This window comes from Canis lupus, chromosome 17 (assembly GCF_003254725.2).
Source record: "Canis lupus dingo isolate Sandy chromosome 17, ASM325472v2, whole genome shotgun sequence".
In the NCBI taxonomy this organism is placed as follows: domain Eukaryota; kingdom Metazoa; phylum Chordata; class Mammalia; order Carnivora; family Canidae; genus Canis; species Canis lupus.
In genome coordinates this window covers 43,014,005-43,038,651 of record NC_064259.1, presented here as the reverse complement: position 1 = coordinate 43,038,651, position 24,647 = coordinate 43,014,005, and the positions used below count along the sequence as shown (strand labels likewise).

The 24,647-nt window shown below is 34.9% G+C and overlaps 1 long non-coding RNA gene across 7 annotated transcripts in view; it reads right to left on the bottom strand.

Annotated features, from left to right (window-relative positions):
* LOC112664290 (uncharacterized) overlaps nt 1–24,647 on the bottom strand; it is a 62,675-nt gene that overhangs the window by 22,682 nt on the left and 15,346 nt on the right. The gene's annotated exons all lie outside the window — the stretch shown is intronic.

Below are 24,647 nucleotides of genomic sequence, written 5' to 3'. Positions count from 1 at the left end.
TAAAGCTTGTATTAGGAAAAATGTAAAGAATACGGTGATCTATATTTCTAGAAATTGGAAAAATGAAGTGAAATTAAGACCAAAGGAACTATATTTAAGGGGATTATCAAAATAAAAACAAAAATAGGAGAAATAATAAAGAGAATCAATGGCTTCTAAGTCATTTCTTCAAAAATACTAGTGCAATTTATGAACCCTACCCAAACTGACCAAGAAAAAAATGAGAAGACACAAATTACCAACACCAGGAAAGAAAGAGGAGAGGCATCAATATCAGTCTTACAAATACAATGATAATAAAGACATATTAATAACTTTATGTTGAAAAATTTACAAACATATATCAAATGGAGAATTTCTGTAAAAAAATCTAACTTCAAAGCTTTTTCAAGAATCGATCACCTGAATAGCCTTATATGCATTGAAGCAATTGTATTTGATGTTGTGTTTTTTTTTAAAGCGCCCAAAGAAAAATTCAGAATGAGGCAATTTCAGTTGTGATTTCTACCAGTGTTTAAAAAATTAATTTGAAATGGGGATCCCTGGGTGGCTCAACAGTTTGGCACCTGCCTTCAGCTCAGGGCGTGATCCTGGAGTCCTGAGATGGAGTCCCGGGATGGAGTCCCGGGATGGAGTCCCGGGATGGAGTCCCGAGATGGAGTCCCACATCGGGCTCCCTGCATGGAGCCTGCTTCTCCCTCTGCCTGTGTCTCTGCCCCCCTCTTCTCTCTCTCTCTGTATCTCTCATGAGTAAACAAAAGATTTTAAAAATTTTAATTTAAAAATAATTTTATACTAAAATGGAGGACAAAGGAAAATTCCACTCATTTTATGAGACCAGCATTTCTCTGAAACCAAAATTAAAGAAAAATAAAATCAGGCAGACACATGACAACAAAGATAACAAACCAACAAAACTTCATGACACTATCCCTCATGAACATATATTTTATTTTTTTAAATTTTTTATTTATTTATGATAGTCACAGAGAGAGAGAGAGAGAGAAAGAGAGAGAGAGAGAAAGAGAGGCAGAGACATAGGCAGAGGGAGAAGCAGGCTCCATGCACTGGGAGCCCGATGTGGGATTCGATCCCGGGTCTCCAGGATCGTGCCCTGGGCCAAAGGCAGGTGCCAAACCGCTGCGCCACCCAGGGATCCCTGAACATATATTTTAAAATAATTTTTTAAAGTTAGGAAATATAATCCAGCAACATAAGAAAAATAATACACTATGACCAAATGCAGGTTACTCCAAGATTAGATATTAGCCCATAATGTATTTCTATTACAATTCACCAGAATGGATAAAATGAAAGATACATTTCCAAGTATTGTTATGGAAGGTACAGTCATTTTGGAAAATTATTTTATGGTCTATTTTAAAATGAAACATGACCTGTATGAGATAGTATCTCGCTGCAGTTTTGATTTGCATTTCCTTAATGATGAGTGATATTGAGCATCTTTTCATATGTCTATTGGCTATTTGTATGCCTTCTTTGGAAAAAGGATTTATTGAGGTCCTTTGCTTGTTTGTTAATTAGATTTCTTGTTTTTTTTTTTTCTTTTTTATATAAGCTGTGTAAGTACTTTATATATTTTGGATTTTAACCTCTAACCAAATGTATGATTTGTAAATATCTTCTCACATTTGTTTTGGTGAGGATATAGAGAAAAAAGAACTTTCATATACTGTTGGCCGGAATGTAAATTGGTACAATCACTATAGAAAACAGTATAGAGTTTCCTGAAAAAAATAAAAATAGAACTACCAAATGATTCAACAATTCCACTTCTGGGTGGAAAGAACAAAAACATCAATTTGAAGAGTTAAGAGATAAATATACCCTATGTTTGATACAGCATTATTTACAAAACCAAGATATGGAAGGAATTTAAGTGTCCATTGGTAGATGAATGTATAAAGATGTGTATATATATAAAATGGAATATTACTCAACCATAAAAAGAACAAAATCTTGGCATTTGTGACAACATGGATGATGCCAGAAGATATCATTAAGTGAAATAAGTCAGGAAAAGATAGACAAATACTGTATGATTTCATTTATATGTGGAATCTAAAGCAAAACAAAGGAACAAACAAAACACACAAAAAACAGAAACAAACATACTCATAGATACAGGAAAATAAAACCTATTGACTTCTGAGCAAAATAAATGAAGGGGATTAAGAGGTACAAAATTCAGTTACAGAGTAAATAAACCACAGGAATGTAATGTATAGCATACAGAACAGTCAATAATATTGTAACAACTGTATGGTAACAGAAGGAAAATAGACTTAACATGAGGTCATTTTGTAATGTATAAAAATATCTAACCACTCTGATGTGCACCTGAAACTAATAGATATTGTACGTCAATTATACTTCAGTTAAAAAGCAAAACAAAACATTATTACTTATATGATCCAGCAATTCCATTCTTATATTTAAACAAGATAAATAAAAGAACAATGTGTTACACAAAGATTTGGAATTTAATTCCATAGAAATTTATTTTAAATTATATAAATTATATAAAAACGTAGGTGAATATATAAACACATTTTAGTATAACTGTACAATAGAATAGTACTCAGCAATAAAAATGAAAGATACCCTGATACTTGAAAGTACATGGATGAATCTCAAAACTATTATTCCAAGGAAACAAAGGTAGAGTAGACAATATATATTTTCACTTATATAAAACTCTAGAAATGAGAAACCTAATACACAGGGGAAGAAAACATATCAAACACTGACTTGGGCCATGAGTAGAATATTGACCAGAAGGGGCACAAGGAGATATTTTGGAGGTGATGGAAATATTCAACACAACCTTGGTAATGTTGTCAGTCACTCAGATTTATACATTTGCTAAAACTCACCAATGTAAAGAGTATTTTACTCACCAATGGAAAGTAAATTTTATCTAAAAAAAAGTTTGTATTTAAAAGATAACATCATTTTTTCCACTTTATAGTGTTCCTTTTCTCATTCAGGTTTTGGATCCATTTAGGCTTTATATGTTTTGTTTAGGTATGTCATTTGTTTAGGTCAGATTCAATTTTATTATCTCCTATATAGATCTTTTATATGCTGCATTGAGATCTTCCCTAGATATCTTACTGATCTGTAATTATTTGAATAATATCTAAATTTTTTCCATATTGTCTAAAATTACTTTTGTACAAAAATGAGTTATCTAAGTAAATCTTGTTCAATAAACTTATGGAATTTGGAAAAATGTGATGCTTATTTGTATTAAAGCATGTTTTAGTTTTCTACTCCTGATATAAAAATCATCAAAATCTTATTGGCCTAAAATAGTATCAGTTTATTAACTTATAGTTCTAGATGTCAAAGCCAAACTCCGTTTCCCTGGAGTAAAATAAAGGGTTTAGTGAAGAATCCATTCCTTAGCATTCCCCGGTTGTGGAAGCTGCCTGCATTCCTTGGTTTAAGGCCCTTTCTTCCATCTTCAAAGACGACAGTACAGCATTTTCTCTCACTCTGACCTATGCTTTCTTTTTTATATAATCTCTCATGCTCTGAATGAGACCATCCTTCCCTTTGATAACGACCCTTATGATTAAATTGAGCATACTCAGATAATCCAGGGTAAACTCTTCATCTTAATATTATTAACTTAATTCTATCTTCTAAGTTCCCTTTATCATGTCTAGTAGCATATTCATAGGTTTCCAGGGATTAGAAGTTGGACATTTTGTGGGGCCATTATTCATCTTAACCACATTTACATTGTAGTTAAATAATAAGAGTTGTAGTAAATCCATGTAGAACATAAATAAAAAGTTCTGTGAGTCATAAAAGTAGTTACTTCTCTTTCTTACTAGTTAAAAAAAATATTTTGAATTCATGAGTGTTATGTAACTACAGGGAAAGCTTCATAGCTATTTAATTATTTTTTAAAGTGAATATTTGGAAAACTCAGTACTTTGTAATCAGTGACTACCTTCTCTAAAACATGACCATAACTTTCATATCTTCTAGTTCCATGACACTGAGGTTGCTAAATGTGTAATCCTTTCTTAGCTCTCCATTTGCATCCTCCCATGCTTGAGGCATCCAGAATTTGTGTGTCATAAGAAATAAAAATATGTCAGAAAAATTTAAACTAAACTTTGGAAGGTTCTGACTACTAAATTACTAACTTATAATTACTTATACAAATCATACAATATCTATGATTTTCAGTTTCTTCACTGTGAAATTAGGATGATTTTTATGCCTAACTCTTACCATATATAAGAGAATCAATACATGATGATAATTTACAAAGTGCTCCTCAAATGCAAATTATTACTGATATAAAAATGAGCTTGTAGGCATATTTATGCTGCTGAAGAAACATATATACTGGTAAGAACTTTCTGAAGGGATGTTTGTTATTTTCCTTTTTGGCCACAGATATTGTAAGTAAAGTGGACAAATTCCTAGAAAAACGGAAATTATCAAAACTGGCTAAAGAAGAAATAGAAGATTTCAACAAATCTATAACAAGGAGATTGATTCCATCATAAAAACTTTCTGAAGGGTAAAATTCCAGAACCATTTAAACATTTAAAGAATTAAAAATTCTTATCAAATCCTTTCAAAAAATAGAAGAGGGAGAAACACTTCCTACCTTTTTTTCTATAAGGCCAGAATTACCCTGATATCAAAGGCAGAGATATCATAATAAAAGAAAATTATAGAATACAGAACCTTTATGAATACAGATTCAGCAATACTCAACAAAATGCTAGCATACCAAACCCAGCAGCATATTAAAAGAATTACATACCACAAACAACCGAGATTTACCACAGAGGTAATCTTCATGATTTTAGACTTTGCAATGTATTTTAAATACGACCAGAAAGCACAAGTGAGAAAAGAAACAATGCAGCTGGTAATTGTAATTGGGTTGACACAAACTTACCCAACACATCAATAGACTATATATATATCTCAAGTGGATTTTCACCTGTCACGTGGCAAACTCAAGGACCAGTATAAAAATGGAAAAACAGCTGAACCACATTCAGTGATTGGAAAGGTTAATTTTGGCTGATGGCTGCCTCAGTGATTTGGAACATCTGTGAAATTTATGCTATTAATGCTTTTGATGTGTCTGATTCCCAGGAGCACTCATAAATTAGGCAAAAGCCTAACATTATTTTTGATCTTGGAGTATAAGTTTTCTAAGAGTAAGGTAATTAAGAGCGCAAGCTGAAATCAACCTGTTTTATAATCCTTTCTGGTTTCACCAGCCATTGTGTGATCAGCTATTGTGTATTAGGCAATTACTGAAACACTGGGCTTCAGTGTCCAAGGAGATAACACCTCTCTTAACAGATTTGCTGTGAAGGATAGGAGTTATAAAAGCCTTGCTTAGTTACTGGCACAGAGTGAGCATGAGATTCAGTTCTGTTCTGAATGTACCTCTATCTACAAAATCAGGATAATAGTTCCTTTAATTGTTGTGATGGTAAAGATGACATAATCTACATGAAGGCACGTTACAAGGTTTTAACAGATTCAGAAATGGTAGCTCACACTTTTCAGCACCTACCATATTCATGTAGTTTAATGTATGAATCAATAATGTAACAATTTGTGAGTAGGAGTCTGAAAAGACAAATATTATCAATAGATTTTAGTGGTTGGAGAAGAACGTAAGACTAGACAAAACCTGAGCACATATGCTGATATTTGTGACTTGAGGTGATTATTACACATTTATTCCATGAACACATGGTTGATTTTCAAGATATATGTTTTGGAATTTGTGCAGGGATCAGTAGAGCAAGAACTGTGTCCTGATTATTTATGCATCCTTTGTTCTTGATGGGCTTCCTCAGAGATGCCTCAATCTTCTGACACAATTTTTTTTTGCTTGTATACTATACTTCAGCTTAGCACTGCTCTTGTTTTCCATTTTTCAGTAGTCATAGCCTAACTGCCATTAATGATAGCTAAATCGCTTTGTCAATCTCTTAGGTAGGTACACATACCATCTATTTAGTTCAATACATAACTTCTCTCCTTCTTGATTCCAACTCCACCTGTTCCAGCCAATCAAGAGCTCCATAGACTCCTTTCATTTATCTGAGTGAATGTTATAAAGTAAAATCAAGTTCTAGTAGGTTTCCTTCACACTCTTTCTCCAAAAAATTAACTTGATGGGATAGGGGAAGCATTTTTTGGTCTTCAATTATTTACTGATTTTGTGTTTCTTAAACCCTTCAGTTTACGTTTTTGTCGTAACAAAAAAGGCAGAAATACTGTACAACTTGAGAAAGTTATTTAACTTGTCTATGTTTCAATTTCCTCATATATAAAATGGGAAAAAATAATAGCTTTTACTTCTTAGTGTTGTTTTAAGTAATAAATGAGTTTATACTTATAATAGTTAAAATAATGATAGAGTCTAGTAAGCACTATGGAAGTGTAACTAATTATTATTATGACTTACCTTAGTATACTTCCTATGATGTCCTCTTCCCCAACTGCAGCCACCTATCTGTATACCATGTATGTGTGTGCATGTGCATGTATGTATGTTAAAACCACTAGATACAAATAGAAAAGATCCTCTCTTAATTACTCATTCATCTGAGAATGGGCTCATCAACCCTGCCCAAGTGAAGAGAGATATTGAAGGCTATTCAAAATCAATGTAAATGTCAACACACTTAGACAAATGGCCAACCTTCCTTGTGATAAGCACAATGAACAAATCAATGAAACCCATTAGAAGGTACTTAAGAATAATAAATTATAAGAGATAAATAACATGTCAGTAATGGTTTGGCCCTGAGACCTGGAACTGAAAGTGTCAGAATTGGAAACAACTCTGATATTCTCTGTATAATCTGAGCTTTGGCAAAATATATGAATCATTTTTAAAAGATCAAAACTTCTCTATAGGACGTGTATTCGTCAATTTGCAGGTAAGTATTCCTAACTGTAAACTTGCTTAAGCATGGGGTGAGAGCACTATCCTGTCTGCAAATGTGATCTCCCATCATTTCACCTCCTGTTTATAGTCCTAAATGAGAAAATACTGAGTCAGAAGACCCAAACTATATTACCAGAAATGTCTAAGCAACACAGAAAGTTGTCAAGACCTAGTGGTTGAGAAAAAGTTAGTATTTCATTTTAGAATACATGTTTACTCCTAGTTATTTTCCTATACCCATCTTTATCAGTGTGCTTATAGTAAAAGATCTATTAGAGTTTGGGGTCAATGGAGGACTGGCTACAACTTTGGCTGATTGGAAAGGACTTAAATAGTTATTCATACTTATCTTGTTAAAACCTCCAGGGGAAGTTGCATTTCAACAAGGGATGAAACTTAAATCACAGAAGTGAATCTGTAGTGTTATAAGTTGAGGCGTCGGAGAGCAAGTCAAGGAGAGGAAGGTCTGGCCACTTTCCCTGAAATCACATATTTTATTCAGGTAGCACTTTTTTTTCAATAAGGCTAGAGTAACTCTGTTTTTTGTATAAAAATGTTGTCAATCTGCACATAGCCTTCTGGAATTTTGTACCCAATTAAACCATCTGTTGATGCCCTGGAGCACACCCATCTACAAATTTCTGAGCTAATGATTTGCTCAGTGGTTTCAGTAAGATTTCTTCCTCAAGGACAGTGCCTTACGCAGTTAAAAAGCCTAAAAGAAACTGTTAGAGTGGAGAGAAGTGTAAAAATATGTATTTTTTATACTGTAGAAGGGTCAGTGTCAAAACAAGTGTAAGAAAAGTAGATTTGTTCAGCTCAGCAAGTGAATGTTCTCTTCATGGCATTTCCAAATTTACCAATTTAAGGAAAAAAATCAACACAGTCCTGAGATGGGATTCTCCATTTCATTGTAGAAGCTGCCTTCTCTGACAGTCATGAAGAAGAGGTCATGTAAAGGCATCTTCAAAAGTGGTCAGGTTCTGCTTATTGATATAAATTTATGATGCTCAGGAAGCAGGTGTATGATGGAGAAATTGTTCTTCAGCTTTTTTTGTGTATGAGTGTCCTGGAAAGACTTATTGAGAAAAATGGTGAGAGAGAGGGACAGGGAAGGTGTGAAAAGAAAAAGAAAAGAGAAAAAAGGTGAAAGAAAGGAGGATAGAAATAAAAATAGAAAGTAGAAGATATAGGGAAAAGACTAGGAAAAAAGAATTGCCCTTTTATCAAATTACTAATTTAAGTTCTTGTTGACCTAGGGATTGTAATATATTTGTTAAGATAACATTCATCTTCAATTTAGACTTAAGTACAATATCTTTTTTAAAAATTGAGGTATAGTTGACATACAATGGTGGATTACTATCAGGTGTACAATATAGTGCCTTGACAAGTTTATCCATTATGCTATGTTCACCACAAGTGTAGCTACCATCTGTCCCCATACAACACTATTGCGATACCATTGACTATATTTCCTATGTTGCACTTTCCTATGACTTACTTATTCCAAAACTGAAAGCATGTACCACCCATTCCCCCTCACTCATTTTGCCCATCTCCTTTGACAACAATATCTTTTCATAAATGTTTACAAGTATACACCCTTTTAACACACAATTAATTGCAGGAAATTACTTCTTAAAGACAGCTTTTCTATAAACCAACTATTTAGCCTTACTATTCTTTTTGCCAAGATTAATGATATCTGAAAGTCAGTTCATGGATTGATTCACTATTGCCATAGTTAGAAGAAAATTTTATCACCAAAGAAAAATTTTCAGCATCAAGTTAGAAACTTATATAGACATTTACATAGACTTAAGTTTACAAGTAAGTTTCAAAGCATATGCCAACTCTCAATAATAGGTAGTAGTTGCCTCAGTGTTGAGTTGAGAGGGAGCCTGAGGTCAAGGACAGGCACAGCAGAAATTAATGACAATTCTTCGATGAGCGTAAGTGGGGAGTTTTATCACAGGTCCCAGGTAATTGTGATATGTTCTAGCATTGCATTCTCCAAAAGAGTAGTCACTAACAACATGTGGTTATTAGGTGCTTGACATGTGGCTAGTCCAATTTGAGACAAGCTGTATGAGTCAAATACTCACTAGAATTCAGACCTAGTATTCAAATCATGTAAAATATCTCTTAAAATTTTTATAGTGATTACGGGTTTAAATGCTTTTTGAAAATGTGACTACTAGAAAATTTAAAACTACTGGCTCACATTATATTTCAATTGGGCAGGACTGGTCTAAAAAATCAACTCAAACGGTGGTCCTACTGCATGTCAAACACATACAAAACTAATATTCTTTCATTTTTTTATGTGGATACTATACAATAATATACTTTGTTAACTTTTTGTGTGCCAAGATTTGAGTACAGCATATAAAAAAAGATACTTAATATTTTCTAAGCACTTATGATGTCCCACAAAGTATATATCAAAATCCCATTGATAAATGAGGAATCGGGCTTAGTGTGCTTAAGGGAGTACCAAAGTTGACAGTCTAATAAGCAGTGAATATGTGATCTAAATCCTGGTAGTCTGTCATAACTGCTGGGCTAGTCTATGAAATGTGTATATGCATTCAATATTATAACTGACTCTAGTGAATTTTTAATTAAATATTTCAAAGTGGCACAACTCAAGTAAATCATGATTCTCATTATGTGGTATCTGGTTTGTAAAGGACTTTAGGATGTCGTACAAATACTTCACAAAGGACTATAAGAAATAAATTTCTGTTGTTTACAAGCCACTAAGTCTATGTGGTACTTTGTTGTAGTGCCTCAAACTGACTAAGACAATCACTAATGATTCTGGTTGAGTGCAGGCCTCTATAACCCTTGTTTTGGGTTAAATATAACATATAATTTACTGCTATAAAGAATTAAAACTTTTTTATTTTAAGCCTTTTCCCCCTAAAAGTTACCTCTAACTTTTCCTCTTACAGCATATCTCACTGATCATAATCTTCATAAGTAAGTTAAAATTTATAAGCATTAATTATTTAACTGCATTTGCATATAGGTGAGTCTTCAGGATCATCAAAATATATTAATGTTAGCATATTTGAGTGAAGGGACAAGTATCTTTGACAAAAGGCAATGGATGGGGCGTTCAGCTAACAGAACAGGCTAACATTCTATCTTCTCTTAGAGTGACAATCTCTAAATTTCTCTTCTCACCTCTCCCTCTCCCAACCACAAACACACAGAGGTAGTTCAGTTTGTATATCCTTCTTGTTCTTGCCTCAGATTTATTTTGAGTTGGTGCACATGTCCAGTGGGGCTCATGATTCAGTACTTTTTAGATAATAGTATATGTGTCAAAACTACAGTGGTTTAAACCCTAAAATAAACTATGTCACATTCGCTCACTCATTTTGAGGTAACTGCATGGTTAATAACCAGAGGTTTTTTTTTTTTTTTAAATTGCTTATTTACCACAGATTTATTAACTACAAAAGAAAATGTCCAATATAAAATATATCTACCTCATATAAGCTTCTTCTAACACACTAATTTGAGGTAGGGGAGAAAGGCCACAGTATGTATATTAAACTCCTAGGTGGGTCTCCATGATGGTCGTATAGACATAAATGCACATTGTCTCCCACAAAGTGGTCTAGGTCAACACTGCAGAGTAGACTCTTCAGCAAGATCACACCCTTCTTCCAGGACACTTAGAGAACTGGTGGGATATCACTGTAGTAGGAGTAAATGTCACAGAGCTATGAAAGTTCAGAGATTTAAAACTTGGAAAACTTGAATATGTTGATCTTAGATTGGTATGGTTTGGTGTTGATAAAGGTGCTACGGCTGCAGCTGGGAGTCAGACTCAAAATTCATCCACACAAACACTCTAAAATATCTAGACAATATTAACCTCTCTCCAGAAAAAAGTCCCATTCTGGTTGATTTTCTGTTCTTCTTCTTTTTTTTTTTTTTCTTTTTTTTTCTTTTTTTTTTCTTTTTTTACATTTTGCCATCTATCTTTTTCTCCCATTTTTCAATAGATCACACACTCTTTGAACAGTTTGCCCTCTTCAAAATCTCTAATTATTCTTATACCAGGTTCCTTTATTCTATATAATTGTTACTTAGGTTAGACTTGAAATATTATAAAACAAAACAGATAGTAAATCTATAATCCCAATAGGTTGTACAAAACTAAATTACTCAAATCCGTTACATGTCTGAAAATGTAGAGATGTCTCTATTCTTTATTGGTATATATTTTCCTCAATCCTCATTGTTAAAAATATTTTTATTTACCTCTGATGTTATAGGTATTTATATATGACGACTTAAACTTCAGTGTTCTCAGTAACTAGATTTCTGGAGAGTTCTACAAGAGAAAAACTAATCTAACTTTCAAAGGAACTAAACTATATTTGGATACAGTTTGATCTAAAAAAATTATTTATTTATTTATTTGTTTGTTTATTTATTTATTTGTTTATTTATTTATTTATTTATTTGTTTGTTTATTTATTTATTTAGAGAGTGTGGGGAAGGGTAGAGGGAGAAGAGAGAATCTCAAGCAGGCTCCATTGAAAGCACAAAGCCCAGGGCTCAATCTCACAACCCCAAGATCATGACCTGAGCTGAAACCAAGAGTTGGAGGCTCAATTGACTGATCCGCCCCCACTTTGACTTTTAGCACAGTTTGCAAAAGGAGATTATTTATCTGATGTTGGTGATTGTACATATTGTGTGGTTTGAGAAATACAAGGACAGAATTCCTCACCAAAAATAAAAAATGCCACTTTTATGCCATAATCTGAGGAATTATAGTATAAGTGATTTTTTTTTTTTTTTACAATTTATTTATTTTAGAGAAAGAGAGAGAAAGTGTGTGTGAGAGCAGGGGGAGGGGCAGAGGGAGAGGAAGAGAATCCCAAGCACACTCCCTACTGAGCATGGAGCCCAATTGGGTCTGGATCTTAAAACTCTGAGATTATGACCTGAGGCAAAATCAAGAGTCGCTTAACCAAGTGAGACACCCAAGTGCCCCCAAAGTGATTTCTCCACTTTGTGTTAAATATTACATTCTATGGACTCTAATTTTTTTTTAATTTTTTGTTTAATTTTTATTCATTTGTGATAGTCACAGAGAGAGAGAGAGAGAATGAGGCAGAGACACAGTCAGAGGGAGAAGCAGGCTCCATGTACCGGGAGCCCGACATGGGACTCGATCCCGGGTCTCCAGGATCCCGCCCTGGGCCAAAGGCAGGCACCAAACCGCTGCGCCACCCAGGGATCCCTATGGACTCTAATTTTGAAAACAAAATCATTTATCAGGTTAGGGGAGTTTGTTTTCTGTACAATAAGAAGATTCTAAAATGGATGAAAGTACTCTTGCATATCAGGAAAGGGAAGAAATAAATACATTTGGGAACTGAAAGGAGGTTCTAGGTCATTAAACATAATCTTCTCCATTTTGCATAAGGAAAGTAAAGATGAGTGAGGAAATGGTTTGCTCCACCTTATATATTTGCCCTAATACATGCCAAGAATGCATTGCTTTCTTGGGCTACTCTGGTCCTTTGCCACCTTAAATCTTAAAAAACGTGTCGAAAGTGGGGTGTTAGTAAGTATAACCTTTAGCTACCAGGGCCAGTATTTTTAAAGATCTTTCTAAAATATCAAATTGCAACTAATTGAGAAAAACATATAACTTTACATTTTCTTCAGTAATTTGTGTTGATAGGCTGCTTCCACTCCCCTTTAAGCGAACTGATTTATGCCTAAACTGTGACTATCATCATCAGCTATTTTTCCTTTCCTATGACCAGTTTTATCTTCACAGCACCCTTATGTTTAACTCCTCAGTAAACATAAAACAGCCATGGCCAGTTGGCTACAACCCTGCTATCTTATGCCTTAGCACCTAAAGAATTCTGTTTTCTTCAACTTTCATCTCTGCTGTAGATAAGAGAGTAGGAGGAGAGGAAGTAAGACAATAGTTATATCCATACTCCAAAAAAACATGATCACAAAAGAAGATGAAAACTTTGTGAGTTGACTTTCTATTCTTGCATGCAATTAGCTTAAAATTAAGTAATTTACTCTGTAATTACTATAAAACCAGATGGCCTTTAAAACTGAGGACACTCTTTTTTTAAAAAACACTTTATTTATTTGACAGAGAAAGCATAAGCAGGGAGAGGAAGAAGCAGACTCCCTGCTGAGCAGACAGCCAGATCTGGAGCTGGATGCTAGGACCCAGGATCATGACCTGAGTCAAAGGCAAACACTTGACTGACTAAGCCACGCAGGAGCCCCAACTGGGGACACTCTTAACATGAATGAGTTCCATTCAAATTTCTTTCCACTTGCAAAGTCTATATTAAATTTATACCAGAAATCAGATACTGTAATGGGAACCAAGGCTATAAAAAATAAAAAATTGAGTGCCTTCTTTCAAACTTTACACTTAATCTGTAGCCCAAATATGAAAAATGTTGGGCACACTCTCTAACACCTTGGAGAAGGGAAAAATGCATTTTCTGACACTCCCCACAGAGAGACATTTAAATTTTGTGTTCTGTATAGCCCACATAGAAAAGAAACTCACTTGTACGGAAAATCAAAGAAACCAATCACTATTTGACACAATTGGTTCAAATGGAGGTTTGGAGACATATCAGCCCTCAGGGTGTCTTAGTCTTCTCAAGCTGCTAAAACAAAACCATAAACTAGATGACTTAAAAAACAGACATTTATTTCTTACAATGTGGAGGCTTGGAAGTCCAAAATCAAGTTGCTGGCAGGTTCAGGTCTTAATGAGGACCCTCCTCTAGATTTGCAGTTGGTCACCTTCTCACAGTATCCTTACATGGGAGGAGGTATAAGAGGCAGGGAGAAGGACAGGATACTTTGGTCTCTTTCTCTTCTTATAAGGACACAAATCCCATCATGTGGGTTTTACCTTCAGGACCTCATCTAAACCTAGAACTTCTAAAAGGCCCCATATCCAAACACTATCACTTTGAGAATTGGGCTTCAACGTACAATTTTGGAGTGACAAAAATATTCAGTTCATAACAAAAGGGTCTACCTACAATATAAGGCAATCCTTAAGGTGCCACACTACAGTTAGATATAAAAAATATGTTTCTGCTAATTCAAAGGTAATTTAAATGATAATCCAAAGAAAATTTAAGAACTTATCCCTCTAGCCTCCTTATCCATCCTGAGAGTATCAAGTGATTGAAAGTTGAAAATCTGGAGAGGACTTATCCTGCCGCCTTCACATAAAACTTAGGGAGACAGCTTTAACAACTATGATGTGTAGACATGCATTTGACTATTTCAAGGAAACTGCAGTGATATTTTCCTGAAGAACGTGAAAAGCACCAGCTGGGGGTGAATGAGTAGGGAAGAGCTGGTTTAAATGTCTACAAAATCCAAAGAGAGCTCCAAACCTACATTACTAAAATCAATTTATTAAAAGCTTTCTTAAGAATATTCCTGCTCCCTTGAAGAGGTCACAGCCATAGTTAGCAAGACGTGGAAGGAAGAATAGAAGTACTAAGTGAGAAAGGAGCTCATCACCTGACCCTTCACTGAACTGAAGCTTTCCTTTAGCATCAGACTTAATTGGGGCGATAGAAGTTTCAACTTTAAATCAAGGTAAGATTTTGGATTATTCTGAGAAGACATTTTATTTAATGAGTTGAAACTGTGATTTGTACTTAAAGTGACCATAGAACTTTTATTGCTTAAGAATAAGTAGAGAAGGCATTGTTCCCAAGTAGGGAAAATTTATTCTTTTTCCTGTCTGTCTCTTATATTCTCACATGACTACCACACCCACAACATTTCTGATACCAGGTGTGTGAAGGTTTTTCCCCATTAAGCAATCCATAGTTTCCTACAATTTAATCCAATTCTGACACTGTCTGTGGGAGATAGCATCAGATTCCACAGGTTTAGGGCTCATTCCCATAACACTCCCCTACTTCAGATGCCAAATGCAAGTTCAGGTTGTAGCCTGTGCTTTGGAACAATTGGCTACAAATTGAGAATTTCTCATGATACCCTCCTAGGTTTAATTAATTTGGTAGAGCAGCTCACAGAATTTAAGGAAACAGTTTACCTACTCTTTACTGGTTATTGTAAAAAGATATAATAAAGGATACAGATGTACATCCGGATGAAAGAGATGTTTGGGACACGTTATGTGGGAAGGGCATGGAGCCTTCATGTCTTCTTCAAGTATACCACTTTCTTAACACCTCCATGTGGTCACCAACCCAGAAGCTTTTTGAACTCCATACTTCTTAGAGTTTTATCACATAGAGATGGTCAATCATTAGGTCCATTTCTAGCCCCTCTTCCCTCTGGGTAGGAGGGTACAGGGTAGTTGGGTACGAAAAGTTCCAAGCTACTAATCATGATTTGGTCTTTCTGGTGACCAGCACTCATGCAGTAGACCAAGAGTCACCTCATTAGAACAAAAGACATTCCTATCACCCAGGAAGTCCCAAGAGATTCAAGAGTCCCCATGTCAGGAATTAGGGTCAAAAACCAAATGTTAGAATAATAAACACTTCTAGTGGGCTTTTTAAATTTTTTTTAGATATTTTATTTATTTATTCATGAGAGAAACACAGAGAAAGGCAAAGACATAGGCAGAGGGAGAAGCAAGCTCCCTATGGGGTAATTTCCTTGGCAATAACCTGGGTTTTAGGAGTTCTGTGCCAGAAACCAGGGACAAAGAATAATATATTTTTTCTATTATTTCACAGCATTTTAATCAAGTTTTTATCCAGGGAATGATGAAAATCTAGTGCTGCTGACTGTATTCAAATGGAGAGCAGGAAATCACGATATACTCCTTAATAATTATGTCCCATAGATTGAGCTGATTAGATGTAATGGCTACATATTTGTTATTGCATCATTAAGTCTAAAGCAGGCTGACCACAGCATACCATTTGGTACAACTGATTTATTGAAGTCTCACAACTCTTCACAGGTTTAAGTGAGAAACCATTTGAATTTTCCCAATAACTGTTTAGCAATTCTATATAAACCCCTTTCTACTGATCTCTTTATAATTTGTGACTAGATTCCATAATGACAGTCACTTCACTTAATTCAAACCATCTTATTTCAGTTTCAAATCCAGTCCTGTTCATTTTAAAGTTTCATTTAACTTTACCCATATTTTAACCTCTACCTATATTTTAGGCTAGACTCTTCCATGGCTTTAGCAGCTTGGAGTCTTGAGGTGGGGTTGAAGTAGGGTAGGATCATTTCTTCACTATCCTGATCTATTTATCTTTCTACCATACATCCTTTCTGTTACTAGGCAAGGAAAGGGGAGAGTGAAATAGAATAAGTGAATGGGCACATTTCTTCCTTTGTAAAAAGAAGTAGCTGAATATATTGTATGTTTGGCAAAATGCTTGTGAGTTATTTTAAGGACCCTAGAATTCCAGGTTTCTTTGTCTGGCAGAGGCTGGGCTCTAGTCTCGGGGAAGAGATCCCTTAACAGGAATTATGGTTGAGATAAAGGAAGACAGTCACTGTCAAACCAGATATGGGAAGCATGGTTCTAGGGAATAAAGTCTCCTTATTTTCTCTTTCCCTACCTTCTTATAGCCTGTAGGTGCTTCTCATGTGATAACTCACTTGGACCCTAGAAGACAAGAGAGCCTGTGAGATTCACTATGTCATCTCTTAGAGCAGAGAAAAATTAAAAAGATATCTGGAGAAGTAAACAAAATACACATCTCAACCTTTTGCTTGTTTCCTTCATTCAATGAGTAGCTTTCTTGGTAAACTAAAGTAAGATGGCTCAAGTTCAGTTACTTCTAATGCTGTCCAACTGGTTCTAAGGAAAATCCATATATAAGCCAAATCAAAGAGTAATTGTGTGTGTTCTGTCTCTGAACTCCTCCATCTCTCTCTACCTCAGGAATATCAGGCATTCTGAAGACCCAGAAGTACAAATCCTTGGTTTATTACCATACACTGAGAGTGATGCTTCCCTGTTACTGGGGGAAAGAAAAGCCCTGCAAAAGGGGATATGATAAAGGGAATAACCTTTCTCTAGAAATCTGAACACATGCTCAACAAAATATTTGATTTCTGAGTGCTGTCCTTACATGAATTGAAGGATAATGGGGGTGGCATGGATGATGGAACACATTTTTCTAAATTGAGACCATTCAGTAAACACTGAAAAAGATATTCCTCCCTTGCTAATAATTCTCTGCATCCAAAATACAGGGACCATTATCCTTGTTGTTCAGGTAGAATTTGGGGCATCAGGAAAAAGGAACGTTTTGTAAGATGCCACATCTCTAGAGATAAGGAGAAATCTACAGGCTGATAGATTCAAGGGTGGAAGGTAGAGAAAGAGAAAAAGAGGTATACGAACTTAGAGCTTGGGACAGAAGCTAGTTTTTTTTCTACTGTATTCCATACTGCCTGCCATGTCTGAGGAGCCCTGATCTCACTGCTGTTGATACAATCATGTATTGGTAATTTGAGTGCCCTTAGAGATATTCTAGTCTAAACTATTTTTGAGAGAGAATTTTAGATAGAACTAAAAGTTTATAATTGCATAATTTCTCTGAAGCGGGTTCTTACTCTTACAGTAAATATTTTATGCCTTTTTCATATCTATCTATACCTTATATATCCAAGAATATTGTGAAATCCTTGAAGGGAGAACTTTTTTTTGTGTGAGTTCCATCAGCCTTAACCTCACTCTGGGGAGTAAATAAGTATTCAATAAAAGTTGTCCAACTGTAAATAACAGGCAGTGAGTTTATTAATGATTATTCCAGTTTCTAAGACTTTAAAGCTGTTTCTTATCAAAGTATCCTTATTACTAATAGCTCATATTGCCATACTTGATTCTAAGTTTTTCTGCTCTTAACTTGAGGTCAGAAAACATCCTTATATTATATATAAAACTCTGTATATTTGCCTGGTTTTGAGGGAAATAAATTTGCTTTGGTTCATTTTGTAATCAGGTTTCAAGGGGGTAGGTAAAACAAAATACACAACAACACAATTATCTAGTGAATGAAGATTTTAGAGGGGAATATTAAAGTTTGAGAGACTGAAAGCCTATAATTCTATACTGACACTGCAACTAATTACCTGTGATTTTTGCTATCTTTTGTTAAAAAAATAGCATCTCTCTTCCTTACTCTTTAGATGTCCTAACCTGTGTCACATCCTCCCAGGCATCACTAAGAAATTTACTTTAATGATTGTACACTCCTTTACACTGAAGGCATTGCCATTGCTATAATTGTATATGCTAAAATTGCTCACTCATAGACTAGCTCGGAGTTGATGCTTTGAACTTAATTTATACAGAATTTATGACATAGTAAAACTGAAACTTTTCCTGTGAGAATAATAGGTATATCAACATTGGTCTTCCTTGACATAACTCAAAGGAATCAGTACTGCAGAAGTTTCGAGTTCTAGGTCAGTCTATTTTAGTAACATGGATTCTGCTGTCAAAACACCTTCTCCATCTCCCAGCTCTGCCTTAACTAAGTGGAAACATGTCCAGCACTTTTAATATGTCTGCTTCAATTTGCCCTAACATAAAATTGAGATAATATTATCATGTAGTTTAGGTTTTGTAAGTTTTAAAAAAGTCAATACATGGGGATTATTTTGTTTTTGTTGGAGCTGTGATATGCTTGAGTTAATGAATGAATTAATTAATCCAGATGATTTCTTGAGTTATAACTGACAAATAGAAATTGTATACATTTAAGGTATAAAATATTAAGTTATGATGTATGTATACCCTGTGAAGTAATTATCATAATGAAGCTAATTAACATATCCATCAGCTCACATTTATTTTTTTATGTGGTAAGAACACATAAGATGTATTCCTTTAGCAAATTTTAATTATCCAATACAGTATTACTAACTTTAGTCATCATGCTGCTGTACCTTAGATCGTACTCATCCTGCATAGGTGTAACTGTACCCTTGACCAATTTCTCCTCATTTCCTCCACCCCTCAGATCCAGGCAACTACCATTTTACTTCCTGATTCTTGACTTTTTTAGGGAATCCTTATCCACTGTTGGTGGGGATCTAAACTGGTGTAGGCAGTATGGAAAATAGTATGGAAGTTCCGCAAAAAAATTAAAAAATAGAATTACCATATGATATAGCAATCTCACTTCTAGATATATATCCAAAGAAATGAAATCATTATCTTTTTAAAGAGGGTATTTATTTATTTATTTATTTATTCATTTATTTGAGAGAGCAAGCATGAGCAATGTGGGAGAAGCAGACGGAGAGGGAGAAGCAGAAGAGCCTAATTCGGGGCTTGATCCCAAGACCCTGTGATCATTACCTGAGCCAAAGGCAGATACTAAACTGACTGAGCTACCCTGGCTCCCAAAAATCAGTATCTCAAAGAAATGTCTATATTCCCATGTTTGCTGAAGTATTATTTATGGTAGCCAAGATTTAGAAACAAAGTAAGTGCTCACTGATAGATAAATGAATAAAGAAATTGTGGGATATACACATGCAGTGGAGTATTATTCAGCCTTAAAAAGGAGATCCTGTCATTTGAAACAACATAGATCGACCTAAAAGACATTATGGTTGGTGAAATAAGCCGGACAGAGAAAGACAAATACTGCATGATTTCACTTATTTCACTTATATTTGTAATCTTAAAAAAATCAGACATGTGACATATTATAAAAATTGTCATCACAAAGAAAATGCTCAATCAATTTTAGCAATAATCAGTTATAAAGCAAGGAGGTGTCTGGTCCCTAAGATAATTTACCATAGAAATAACCTTATCAAGCATGAGACTAGCTTGAAACATCTTGCAGCACCACAAAGAAGTGCTTATGAGAAGAGTTATACTGTAAGAGTAATAGTATTACTCTTGACTTGTACTCTTGACTTGTAAAGACTTGACTTTATTCCCAGCTTGACCACAAGGCTAGGTAATTTCAACCAACCACTTCCTCTCTTTGAATCAATATCTTGATCTTCAAGACAGTAATAGGAGTAAATAGTATTATTTCCCATTTTAGAGCTTATCCTGAGTTGTTACATCACCTTGGCATTTGTCTCTTTAATGTTTAGCCTCAGGCTTCTCACATAGTGGTGTGCATACTATACTTGTATTCGTCCTTATGGGGGGTTTAATCTGGTGATATCTGAATAGCAACGATTATCCAGACTTATTTCTAAATCTGAACTGCTTCTCCTCAATTCTGTGTCTAAAGTCAGAATGAGTGACTTCAATATTCTAGGCAGTAGGTTAGCTGCATCTCTTGGGTCTCTTAGAGCCTCTTTCCTCAAAATGAATAGGTTGTTCTTTCCCTTTCCCCTTGCCTGTTACTGTGCCACCATTTTCTTTTCTCATATCTTTCATGGGGAAACTGTACAAAAGGAGTATGTGCTTTCTCATCTTACATTTCTTTTCTGACGAACACAAATAGCACTTTAATTCAAGAGGTTCCCCACTCCCAACTAGTGACTATTTTACACATACTATCACTTTTAAATAAAATTCTAAGAGTTCCTGAACTCTATTTATAGGCTTCTTGTTCCCAAATGCATTTCTAAACAAAACTGCTTCAAGCTCTCTCTTTGCAAGCACTTTTTCCTTTATTTATTTTTTCCCTTTAATCTTCCATTATTTGTTTTATTTCTGCCCTTTTTAGCTCTTTCAAGCCTAGTTTTGGGCAAAAAAACATTAGGCAGAGAATCACACATAACCTTAAATGCACCTCCAGAAGCACCATTCAAGGAAATGTACAATACAAAGTCCAGGGACGACTTTATTCCCAGCTTGACCACAAGGCTAGGTACTTTCAACCAACCACTTCCTCTCTTTCAATCAATATCCTGATCTTCAAGACAGAAATAATGGAGAGGAAACATTAGAGAATAAGTAATACTAACACATTTTTTAAATGGACATCAGTCCACATTGCCCTCCATTTCTTATGCCTTGCTTAACCAAGCCATCAAGTTATTCTGTCCAGATGTAAGAAAATGTGGGGATAGTAGAGCATAGGTTCTTGGTCCTGTCTTTACCTCTCCTCTGTATCTGCATATTCTGTAAAATGCTTCCTTGTATTAAGTCAGGTAATAGTAGTATATATATATATATATATATATATATATATATAATATACATACTATATACACACACACACACACACACACACACATACACGCATATCCTCGTTTCCCACAACCTACCCCTAAGATGTAAAACTGAATAATACTACAATTTAGAAATTCAAAAGTGAGTAATTTTGTGTACAAATTATGTACAGTTAGGCATCTCTACTTTTTTTTTCAACTTTACTTTTTATGGTTTAGTTCAATTAGAGTGATAAGACCCTTTATTATTATTTTTTTTATTGGAGTTCAATTTGCCAACATGTAGCATATCACCCAGTGCTCATCCTGTCAAGTGCCTCCCTCAGTGCCTATCACCCAATCACTCCAACCCCCTGCCCACCTCCCTTTCCACTATCCCTTGTTTATTTCTCAGAGTTAGGAGTCTCTCAGTTCTGTCATCCTCCATGATATTTTCACTCATTTTCTCTCCTTTCCCCTTTATTCCCTTTTACTATTTTTTTATATTCTCCAAATGAATGGGACCATATAATGTTTGTCCTTTTCTGATTGACTTATTTCACTCAGCATAATACCCTCCAGTTCCATCCACGTCGAAGCAAATGGTGGGTATTTGTCATTTCTAATGGCTGAGTAATATTCCATTGTGTACATAGACCACATCTTCTTTATCCATTCATCTTTCGATGGACACTGAGGCTCCTTCCACAGTTTGGCTATTGTGGACATTGCTGCTAGAAACATTGGGGTGCAGGTGTCCTGGCATTTCATTGCATCTCTATCTTTGGGGCAAATCCCCAACATTGCAATTGCTGGGTCGTAGGGCAGTTCTATTTTTAACTCTTTGAGGAACCTCCACACAGTTTTCCAGAGTGGCTGCACCAGTTCACATTCCCACCAACAGTGCAAGAGGGTTCCCTTTTCTCCACATCCTCTCCAACATTTGTGGTTTCCTGCCTTGTTAATTTTCCCCATTCTCACTGGTGCGAGGTGGTATCTCATTGTGGTTTTGATTTGTATTTCCCTGATGGCAAGTGATGCAGAGCATTTACTCATGTGCTTATTGGCCGTGTCTATGTCTTCCTCTGTGAGATTTCTGTTCATGTCTTTGCCCATTTCATGATTCGATTGTTTCTTTGCTGTTGAGTTTAATAGATTCTTTATAGATCTTGGATACTAGCCCTTTATCTGTTATGTCATTTGAAAATATCTTCTCCCATTCTGTAGGTTGTCTTTTAGTTTTGTTGACTGTTTCTTTTGCTGTGCAGAAGCTTTTTCTCTTGATGAAGTCCCAATAATTCATTTTTTGTCTTTGTTTCCTTGCCTTCATAGATGTATCTTGCAAGAAGTCACTGTGGCCAAGTTCAAAAAGGATGTTGCCTGTGTTCTCCTCTAGGATTTTGATGGATTCTTGTCTCACATTTAGATCTTTCATCCATTTTGAGTTTATCTTTGTGTAGGGTGCAAGAGAGTGGTCTAGTTTCATTCTTCTGCATGTGGATGTCCAATTTCCCCAGCACCATTTATTGAAGAGACTGTCTTTCTTCCAGTGGATAGTCTTTCCTGCTTTGTTGAATATTAGTTGACCATAGAGTTGAGGGTCCACTTCTGGGTTCTCTATTCTGTTCCATTGATCTATGTGTCTATTTTGTGCCAGTACCACACTGTCCTGATGATCACAGCTTTGTAGTACAACCTGAAATCTGGCATTGTGATGCCCCCAGCTCTGACTTTCTTTTTTAATATTCCCCTGGCTCTTTGGGGTCTTTTCTGATTCCATACAAATCTTAAGATGATTTGTTCCAACTCTCTGAAGAAAGTCCATGGTATTTTGATAGGGATTGCATTAAATGTGTAAATTGCCCTGGGTTGCAAGGGTGATAAGACCCTTGACCAAACATCCCCTGGGTTATCTTCTACAAATCCAAGTTAATAGATATATCCTGACCATCAGCCATGGGTCTATATCTTTCTTGGCCTCTAATAAATTATAGCTCTGGATTCAATTTTTTAAAGGATGATTTTTAGGGTAAAAAGCTAAATATTACATATGGATATTATCTTTTAAAAAGTTCTCAAAAACTAATAAAATCTTAAAAATTAAAATCAATTAAATAAAATTTATTAATTAAATTTACTCTACTCCCAAAATACAAAAATATTATTTCAAAGGAATACATGAATACTTATGTTGACTTCAGCATTATTTACAATAGCCAAATTATGGAAGAAGTCCAAATATCTATGTACAAATGGATGGATAAAGATGTGGTCACACACACATAGACACAGCACACACAGACACACACTAGATTATTATTCAGCCATAAAAAAGAATGAAATCCTGCCATTTGAAACAACATGCATGGAACTAGAGAGCATAATGCTAAGTGAAATAAGTTAGAGAAAGGCAAATGTGATATGATAAAACTAACATGTGGAATTTAAGAAATAAAACAAATCAGCAAAGGGGGGAAAAACAGAGACAGAAACAAACCAAGAAACAGACTCATAACTGCAGAAAACAAACTGATGGTTACCAGAGGGGTGCTGGGTGGGGGTTGGATGAAATAGATGAAGAGGATTAAGAATACACTTATTACGATGAGCAGTGAGTAATATTTAGAATTGTTGAATCAGTATATTGTATACCTAAAACTAACATAACACTGTAGGTTAACTATACTTAAATAAAAATATACAACTTAATAAAAAAGAGAGGAAAATAAATCAATAAAATAAAATGTATATTAATTGCATTAATAGCACCTAAACTCAAAAACTAATAAAAAGTGAAATAAACCTAGTATGACATGAATCAAATTATGCATTTTTTTTCATGATTTTTATCATATATAACATTCCAGTCATGTCTCATTATATATAGATAGGTAGATAGATAGATAAAAGATTGTTAAATATAATGACCCACAAAACCAATTGAAAACATAGCAAACACAGAATGCTTAAAATGTTAAATTAATTTTACTTCAGTTTTGCAGAAGAAATAGAGGAATAAAGAAGTGATCGCTGGACCTCAGATAAATATCTCTTCTCGAGGCATATTGTATTCTAAAGTCTATCCCTAAGTTTAAGAAAAATGTTGCAGAACATAGCTAATATGTGTTTTAATTTTGAATAGAATTGACTGACTCCTTGTATGTTAGGTAGTAGAATGGTCTCTCAAAGATAACCCATGTCCTAAATCCTGTGGCTATGTTATTTTGCATGGCAAGAAGGTATTAAGTAGTAGATGAAATAAAGTTTGCTAAACAGTTGACCTTAAAATGGAAAATTATTTGGGCTTATCCAAATGAGTTCAGTCTAATGATGGGATGGATAAAAGTAGAAAAAGGAGGCAGGAGAGAAAGTCAGAGAGATGGGAGCATGAGAAGAACTTATCTCAATATTGCTGGCTTGGCAGATGGGGATTTGTCCATTTTTCTTATGATTAGAATAGGTAATGTGTTTCTAGAAAGGAAAACTTCAGAGGTAAAGTGCCACTTTCATTACTACATCATACCAAGGATAGATT